Here is a 9,935-nt window from a genome sequence, read left to right on the forward strand (position 1 = left end):
CAATTTGTCCTTCTCCATGCAAGATACTCAAGGTTGACATCAGAAAAGCCTTCAAGATGTTGAGAAGGAGCAATATTGGTTCTGTCGAGAAATTCATCCATGCCATTAGCCAAGATTATGTTTTCCTTTTGTGCATGCCTTAGAAGAAAGTTGTTGTGGTCCAATCAAATGAGAAGTGCATGGTTTAAGGATTGAGAGAGAGCCATAAACTGTTGTTGCTAAATAGTGAGAGTCGAAAAGCCCGAAGAAGGAATTCCAGGATTGGAAAAAGAGACAGCCGCATTTCCAGTGTCAGGATTAGTAAGAACAGTGGAATCCTCAGATGTGTTCGACGCCATGATACTGAAAAATAAGATCAAGAACAGAGAAAATCAGATAAGGAATCAAAGGAAGATCGTGGGCTCTGGTACCATGTCAAGATAAAATGTTTAGAGAATATGATGCCTCTGATCAATGTGGACTGAGCTCATAAATTGTATTACTATATATTTGAGACTATACAACCTAGAGCCAGAAGGCAACATAAGCAGCTTACACACAAGTTGTTGCAATAGATTTAGTTAATACAAGTGTGATTAGGTAGGAACTAATTAACAGAATAACAGAAGCCTCACTAACCAACTAATGCAATGCAATATTAACTAACAATTTGCAGGTGATTTTGAATTTATTTTTTAATATAAATTATGGTTGGGCTATGCTATGCTATTTATTAATTTTGATTTTGTATATATTTTATGCTTTTTTTTTTAGGCAGATAGCAAGCATGAGGCTATCACTACTTTTTATAGAGGCTTCAAAATGCTATAAGAAGACTTCAAATAAAGGTCACTCTTACTGCCTTTTGTACATAAACATTTGCATATATATATATATATATGTGTAATATGTTTCCTTTAAAAAATAATATATTTCCATGTTTCAATTCCCCTGGACCTAACTAAGCTTTTGCTTGACAAATATTTTGGAATAATAACTTAATTTTTTTTATAAGAAAAAGGAAATTTGTACTTGGGTGTTTATCAATCTGGGTAATGTATTGAGATTTCTATCTGTATTTATAAATGAACCCTTTGGTAAAAATAAAATGATGAATCTTGTTTAGTATTATAAAAAAAAAGGGTGTCACTTCACCATTTTCATTTTTCTCAAAGATTTTTATATTTAAGGTTAAGTTGTTGCTAACAATCTCACATTGGTAATTGGTAGTTGCAGTTGCTATCTCATGCTTAGATAATGCTGTAAACATTTTCATGGACAAATGGCAATGATAATATGGCTGCTAGATATTGCAAGGTAATTCCTTTTTTCTTTTCTCTTCCTTTTAATTTCATATCAAATTTAATTTGTTTTATCTATCATGGATTTCTCAACTTAATTATTCACTAAAATCTTGTAAGTTTTCATCATTTGTTTATTCCTTTGTGCTTGCAGCATATGACGTCCTTATGTTTTACAACTGACCATTTTTTTATTGAAATTTAGGAGATTGGTGAGTTGTATGACCTTGAGCAAGACAATAAAAATGCTATGATATCTTTTGAACGGGCTGCCAAATTTTTTGAAATTGGAGGAGGAGCAACTTCTGCAAACTAGTGAAAGTTGAAAGTTGCACAGTTTTTTGCCCAAATTGAGCATTATGTTGTGACCTATACTATTCTCTTAATTCATGTAAAATCTTTATGGATATTGAATATAATAAGGTATGTGTACATTTGAAACCATGCTAAATACACATACATGCAAGGCATCGTTATACACATACATATAATATATTAAAAATAAATCCAAAGCACAATAGATGTCATGTCTTTCTTGCTCTGTCTCTTTCTTTTTCTTCTATATTGGTTTGAAAGTAATCTATAAAAATTGTACTTTGTTTTCATACACAAAGGGCACTCACTCTTGTAGTATGGATTTTACTTGCATTGGAATCTTGTCTGGTGTGGTCCAATATCAACTTAAGATTCCATAACATGAGGTTCCTTAAAGACAAAAGTCTTGCACAATAGGGTGTTTAGTGAGAGCTAAGCAATTTTTTTCATCATCAGATATCTGAAGGCAATCAAGATATATGAAGAGGTAGCTCAGATATCACTTAACAATAACTTGCTGAAGTATGACATTAGAGGACATTAGAGATAGCTCAGATATCACTTAACAATAACTTTGCTAGCTATGTAAAGGAGATATTGTTGCCATAACAAATGCATTGGAGCTATATCAGGCACGTACTAATTAGTCCTTGCTTGTTATTGAATGTAAGTGTGTTGAACATTCAAGTCAGAGTTATATCATTACAGAGGCTCAATTGGTTGTGTAGGATTTGGATCCCACTTTCTCTAGAACTCGGGAGTACAAACTCTTAGCTGTAAGTGCTTAGGAGTAACATTCACTGTAAAACTTAGGAGTAACATTCAGTGTACATGTGGGCTATAAAGTTTTTTGTTAAAAGTTAGATGCATGTATATTTCTTTATTAGATAGATGCAAGTTAGGTGGTTAGGAACTAAAATATACTTATCAAAAGTCTTACTAGAACTTACGATCATTATCTTATTGTATAATAATAGTTATTGAACAATAGTGTTGTTCCGCATCTCAGGATTTAGCTTCTGTAATTGATGTGGAAAATGTTGCAAAATTCACCGTTGCTGTTAAGGAATTTGGTAGCATTACCCCACTGGTATATCTCTTTCTGTTCTGAACTTTTACCTTCACAACCTTAATCTAATCAAATCACACCATGTTATTTTTTCTTGTTAAATGTGAAAGTCAGGATACATATATATACGTATATATTTTAAAGTGGAGCTCAAATGAAGACTTTAAGATACACAAGGAAGATAGTTTTCTTCTCTTGTGCTCTATGTATTTGGGAACTATTTTATTTTTCTTTTCTATAACTTAAAATAAACAAACAAAAGTCATCATAAAACACATTAAAGTTCCATTATAGCGACACTACTTGAATCTTGACACCCCTAGAATGGCAATACTTCACTAATTTCATGTCAATAAGGATAGCATCGACATACAATTTGAGTTGTTCACGTCATTTTTCGTCAACTTAATTATGTAAAGCAATTAAACAATTAAATAGAAGAAAATAAAATAAAGAGATTTTTTACGTGGTTCAACCGTTAAAATCTGCCTACGTCCACGAGTCACTTTTATTAAGGTCTGCGTTAAAGTTTCGAGAAAGAGAAATTTCACAGAGCGTTTCTTGGTACAAAATTTTCCATGTGTACAAATGACCAAATCCAAGCTATTTAGAGACCTGGTTACAAGAATATTCTTTCCACAATTTTAGGGAAGTTAAAACATATATTTAAATTTATATTCAAATGAATATTTGAATAATAATACAATTTAAATGCATTATTTAAATAAAGATCCCATAAAAATAGTGATTCAATACACGATTTTACCTAATCCCAAAGAAATAGAGATTTTCTAACAGCTTTTCCGTGTGTATGTTTAACATGTCTTCGAGCTTGAACACACTTCAACATGTTTTCGAGATCATGTAGCTTCAAGCTCATCATTCCATTTGTCCCCGCCTCCTTTCTCGGTTAGTCTTTTGAACTCATCCTTTTGGAGGAGACTTCTGCCTTCGAGCCTGCAACTAATGCTCGAGTGCTGATGATATGACACTAAAAGTTTGTGTTTTTTTTATGCAAGTATAATGTCAATACTTGTTAACTTCGAACTTACACCTTACGAGCTTTCATTTTGAGGATATTTATTTATTCCCAAATTCTGGGTGTAACATTTTTCCCTCTCAAAAGTGTTGATTTGAATCCTATGAGAAGGACACTTTTGAACTTCACTTTCGGGAAACGTGCTTACCTATCACAATCGAGTGTGGACACGTGTCAATATGGGATTAGACACTAAGAATACTCGAGAACTCTTTCTCTGCACACATCTTTTCCCATTCCACATTTTGCCGCCAATATTCGAGATTAAATGCAGTCCATTGGATTTCTTTTAATTCCCTTTTTATGGTCCAAATCCATTTAAAATTCTCCACTTTCTAAACCTATTTAAACCCTCTCTTCTATCATAGTCGTCACTTTCACTTCATACTCTCAAGAGTTTTCATGTTATCTTAGAAGAAAAGAAATAAATTTTAGGAATTCCACAATTTCCCACTTGATCTCCCTTCGAAAACGAGTTTCCAAGGATTTCTTTACACAAATACTTCCAATCTACTCTTCGACTCTCTCATCAACTACCAACGTGTAATTTTTCTGATCTTTTTCTTGTTGCAGTTTATAGAAAACCCTTTTTTTTTCACTAGTTCTTGATTTAGTTCTTGAAAGGCTATAGAAAAATGGGTGCTTTTATTTATTATATGACTATAAAAATGGTAAAAATGAGTTTTTTAGGCTAATTTGTAACATAAATGGTATTTTTTTTTAGATTTGAAAAGGTTACGTAGGGATATCGTGTAGGGCAATGAATAAGGTTAAGAAATAGGGTTTATATGCACACTTTTCAATGACAATACCTATTTGGGTAACTGCCCACTTTTCCTTGAAAATCGGGATAACCCTTATATGAATTAACTTCCCACTTCGGGTGTGTGGACACTCTCGATGCCCCGAACTTGTATTAGCTCAGTTAGGTCATCTGAGTTGCCTTGCTTATTTTAAGCCTTCAGTATTGAATTCTTGAGTTTTTCTAATTTTTATTCACCTTCTTCAATCCTTTTGTCTCGAGCTTTCGAACTCAAGTCTTCAAAAAAATTATATCCATTCCTTCTAAGTGATGGGCCCTCACATTTTTCTTTCTTGTTAGATGTCGCAGTCTTTATAGAATCAGTGGCGGCCCGAGCTTGTGATCCCTTACCACCCACCATCACTCAAAATCAGCGGTTGATTTGGGAGCACAAGGAACACCTTGAACGTGAAGACATTCGAGCACACTTCCGATGTCAAGTTTCTGAAGTCAAAGAAGGAAAGGTAAGGAGACTATGGTTTGCCGTATATCTAGGTCCCGATCTCGAGATCCGTCCAATTCCCTTAGACCCGCAATATAAGGTTACTGTAGCTTATCCCCTAGGCCAACTCTCCTTTGAACTTATGGAAAGCTCATCGAGCCAGAACCCCACATCTGCCCCTCCTATCTCCTCAATTCCTACCCTTCAGGGTGAATTTTTCGAGGCTAATTTGTACAAGAGTACTATCAGCATTACAAGATAGATTTCAGAGATCCTGTCTTGTCATGGTTTTAAGTTGACCAAGGAGTTCATCTGTCGAGCTCCTAAATCTAAACAGAGAAGCTGCTATGCTCCAGGTGAGGACAACCCGAAGAGAAAGGTCAAGCTCGTGTCCTGGAGTTGCGAGTACATGCGAGTTGGAGCACGTTTTCCTCTAAATGACTACTTTAGGAAGTTTCCTACTATGTCGGTACAGCCTTTTTCTAGCTCCATGCCAACTTTTTTTAGTTTTGGCAGCACTGAAGTCGCTTTATCATAAAATGAAGTGGGAAGGTCCATCTCTTTAAAAGATCCTATACCTTTTCTGCTTGAAGAGCAACCCCACCAGAGCTAAAGGTGGAGACAGGTTTTACTATCTCTCCAGCTGGCCTTGAGAGATGAGGTTGTTCGAGGATATTCCCAACAATCCACCCAACTTCAAGACACAATTCTTCTGGACGAATGGCCTCGAATCGTCCAAACTCCTTTCATTCCAATGCCCTCACAAGTTATCTTATGCTTTTTCAAACACTTAGTTTTTCTTACGATCTTTTGTAGTGCTCGAATAGTCATGCCTTTTTGTTCCTTTACAGCCAACTATGACCGCCCAAAACCAACTCAAGACATGGAGGACTATAAGGAAAAAATGTTGAAGATCTCATATGGGCAGAGATCCCCTCGATACCTTCTACATGAGGAAAACTGCACCTCTTCAAGCTTCTTAACAAAGGTGAGTCCACAGACGACTCTTCGACTCGTAAGTATGCTCAATGGGAAGACGTCCCCTTCCTCGCCCTTCAAATCCTTCAAAGAAAAAGAAAAGGAAGGACTTGAGCATAGTGCTAGTGGAACCTTCAGGGTTGGGTAGCAAAACTAAAGATGAGGCATCTCTGGGCTCGATGGGAGGTAAAGTAGTGTTGGATATGTCCATGTGGTCTCCAAATCTTTTGAAATAAGAGCCCATCATCTTTGTTCTCTTTGACAATCCCCATAACAACTTTTTTACTTGGTCGGGGGTAGATTTTAAGGTCCATAGAGATGATAGCTGGTTAGGTAAATTTCAAACTATGTATAGTTTAAATGAGGTTTGGGAATGGATATTAGTTCAATATAGAACCAATGACTATAGAAACTCATCTAGGTTATCCCCCCACCTATCGAGAATGTACTCCTATAGGATCCTCAGAAGATAGAGGGATCGCCTGGTCCCCAAGCTCAAGCTCGAAGGAATCTTCTAGATAGGTTTCCTTACTAACTATTTTTATCCGTCTATGATAACCAGTTGCTAATATGTTTTCTATTTTGTTTTTAGGTGATATGGATTCAGAGCTTGACAACATACTCAGGATGCCGCCTAAGGCCCGAGGCACCAAGCAAGGTCGCGTGTCTTAGAAGAAGGACGCACCTCCTTCTAAAGTCGCGAAGGTTACTGAGAACCCTTCTTTGGTGACCTCGAAGGCTGCCCCTAGCGAGCCAAAAATCAAAACTCCTCCTCCCCCGAAGAGAAAGACTCCACCTCCTCCTCCTCCTCGCCCCAGCAAAGTCTTTACTGGGGATAAAGGTAAGAAGATTATTGATCTCGAAGTTTCAAGGCCAGCGGGTGGTCCAATTCCAACTATGGTCATCAAATTCTTCACCATGCCGCATATGCTAGAGTATCCCTTAGCAAAGGAGGCTGGTCTTTTAGGAGCCGACCTTTGCTCTGAGTTATTGTCTTGAACTGGCTAATCATGCAACAACCTCGACAATAATGTGTGGAGGTTTCTTAAGGGAGACAACACCACCTCCCTCTTCAACCAGACCCTGGAGCTTGGGGTTTCTATAAGTCTCTCCATCCCTTTAACTCTTTATTTTCTTAGTTACTTATTCTCTAATTGTCATTGTTTGTCCTTTAGAATATCCTCGGGTTTATGCGCCAATGCTCCCTTCTATCCTCAAAGATCGTGACCAGTGAGAAGCTGGCCAACGATGTTCATCAAGCCTGAATTCAAGCTGAGAATGTCCTAAAAAAGGCCAAGGGAACTCAGACCAAGGCTGAAAATGCTCTTAAAGATGCCAAGGGAGTGCTTGCCTCCTCCAAGGCCAAGGTCAGCCACCTGAAGGCAGATCTCGATACGAATATGGCAGACTTCGATGTTAAAGATAAGCTTGCTAACAATGCTTCGGAGATCGAGTGCCTTAAGGAGGAGAAGAACACAAATTACGAGATCCTTGAGGATGAGAAGAAGTACATACTCGAGGAGTTCATTGCCAAAAAGGAGTGGGCCACCGACAAAGCCATGTACCAAATGAGGTCACTAAACCCAGATGTCGACACTTCATTCCCGATTGACAACGAAGAGGAGTTTCTATCTAAGTGGAAGGCTCGATTGGCTAAAGAGGAGGCAACCATGGGACCCACTGTCGAGGCTGGCGGTGAGGAGGAGAAAGGAGAAGAGGTCAAGTCTACTCCCGCTACTAAGGAATAGTTTTCTCTTTATTTCTAACAAGGGTTACGTCCCTTTATTTTTTGTATTATATTTTATTAAGGTCCCTGGGGTTGAAACAATCTATATTATAGCTCGGGTTCGAGTTACTCTATTATCTCTTGTGGATATTCGTCTATTTTTAACAGTAGTTTTATGCTCAAATTTCTATCTCGAAATATTTATGCACCTTATTTACTTATAGATTTTGCCATAATTTTATGAACCATATTTCATAATCGAAATATTTCGTTCATGTTACAAAGGACTCACTTTTATACTTGTTTATTTGAACAAGCACACGTTTCAAGTTTAAGTTCAAATTTCTATATAATCATACATAGTTCATTCGATTGCTCAATTTTGACCTGGTTATATTCAAGGTCGAATACTACTTATTCCATGCATCTTTGCGTTTAAAACACTTGTTGGCATGTAGTTCGTTAGTCTAGTTATTTCTTGCTTAGAGATAGTAACTTTTCCTCATCCTCAAGTATGGTCTCAAGGTTGCGAGGTTGAAACTATTTTGTAAAAAATTCCAACTCGATCTCAATTTATGAATATTTTTGGTGAATCTAGAATTCCAACTTTATTCTTGTATCGATTTGTTTGTGTTGGTTATTCCATACTCGTAGTTAAGATAGGCTCGTGCCTATTTTTTGTACTGGCACTTGTTTTTAAATTCGTGCTTGGTTAGTAGTGATCCATGCACTTTAATTTTTTTTTTATTTATGCTATATTTTTTGAACCTATGGTATGATTGTATACCACTTATGCCCCATTAAATTCCTCCGATTGTGAAATCTTAGGTTATTGAATTTTGAGAGCTTCCAAAAAAATATAACAATAAAAATAAGTATTGAACAAGAAAAAGTTCTTTATTAATGATACTTAAAATGAAAAAATAAATACAAGCTTGGTTACAACTAAATAGACATCATTCATAAATTACTAATAATAAGGTCATAGATGTTCACTGTTCCAAGCTCGTGGAACCAATTATCCATCCAATCTCGCTAGTTTGTATACTCCCGGTCAAATGATGGATTCGATTTGGTAAGGTCCTTCCCAATTAGGCTCTAGCACGCCTCAAAGAGGTTTCGTGTGGCCAAAAATACGCGCCTAAGCACCAAATCTCCCAATCCAAAGTGTCTGTCTTGAACCCTTTTATTAAAGTGTCTTGTGGCCTTTTGCTGGTATGCAACATTTTAGCTAGGCTTCATCTCGCTTTTCATCAATTAGATCTATGGATTCTTCGAGTTGGGATTGGTTCGAGTCTTGGTTATATGTTTCATGCCTGTTAGTAGGAACTTTGACCACAATTGGCAACATCTCTTTGCAGCCGTAGGCTAAGGAGAAGGGTGAATGTCCGGTTGAGGTTCAAGTTGTTGTTCTGTAAGCCCATAGGACTTGTGGTAATTCTTCTATCCATTTGCCTTTAGCCTTTTTGAGCATTTTCTTAATGGAGCTCTATAGAGTCTTATTTACAGCTTTGACCTGGCCATTTGCTTGTAGATGGGCTACTGAGGAGAAACTCTTAATAATCCCAATTTTCTCGTAGAACTGTGTGAACAGTACACCATCGAACTGGGTTCTATTGTTTGAGACAATCTTCTTTGGTATCATATAACTGCAAATTATATTATTTACCACAAAATCCAAGACTTTTTTCAAGTTGATTGTTTCCAGAGGTTCAGCTTCGGTCCATTTAGTGAAGTAGTCTACGACAACTACAACATATTTGACTCCACCTTTTCCCATTGGTAAGATCCTATAAGGTCGATTCCCATTGGCAACTATAGTAGTGTATGGCCTTAGCTTTTAGCTAGGAGCTATTCAGAGCCCTGTTAATAATGCCTTGTATTCAGTATCATTATTGGAGGCCTCGAAGCCAAACCTTAAGGTTGAGTGAAACTTGTTTCCTGATGGGGTTATTAGGATGATGCCTTCCCCAGATCCGAGGATCCATCGACGTATAGTCTCCACAACTCACGAGCTAAGGTCACGACTTCTTTGTGGGTTATTCATGTACATTCGACTATAAAGTCAGCTAAGGCCTAACCCTTTATCGTCATTCTCGGGTGATATGTGATCTCGAACTATCCGAGTTTAACTGCCCATTTCAGTAGTCTTCCAGATGTTTCAGGCTTCGATAATATTTGGCTTAATGACTGATCAGTCAGCACATATATAGGGTGTGCTTGAAAGTAGGGTCAAGTTTTCAAGATGCATGTATTAAGTATAATGCCAGTTTTTCCATCAATG

At 37.1% G+C, this 9,935-nt stretch overlaps 1 pseudogene; it reads left to right on the plus strand.

Moving 5' to 3' along the window:
• Window positions 1-336: 336 nt before the first annotated feature.
• LOC133800229 (alpha-soluble NSF attachment protein-like) lies at window positions 337-7,190 on the plus strand (annotated as a pseudogene).
• Window positions 7,191-9,935: the final 2,745 nt, after the last annotated feature.

The sequence above is a fragment of the Humulus lupulus genome, chromosome 9, assembly GCF_963169125.1.
Source record: "Humulus lupulus chromosome 9, drHumLupu1.1, whole genome shotgun sequence".
Lineage (NCBI taxonomy): Eukaryota > Viridiplantae > Streptophyta > Magnoliopsida > Rosales > Cannabaceae > Humulus > Humulus lupulus.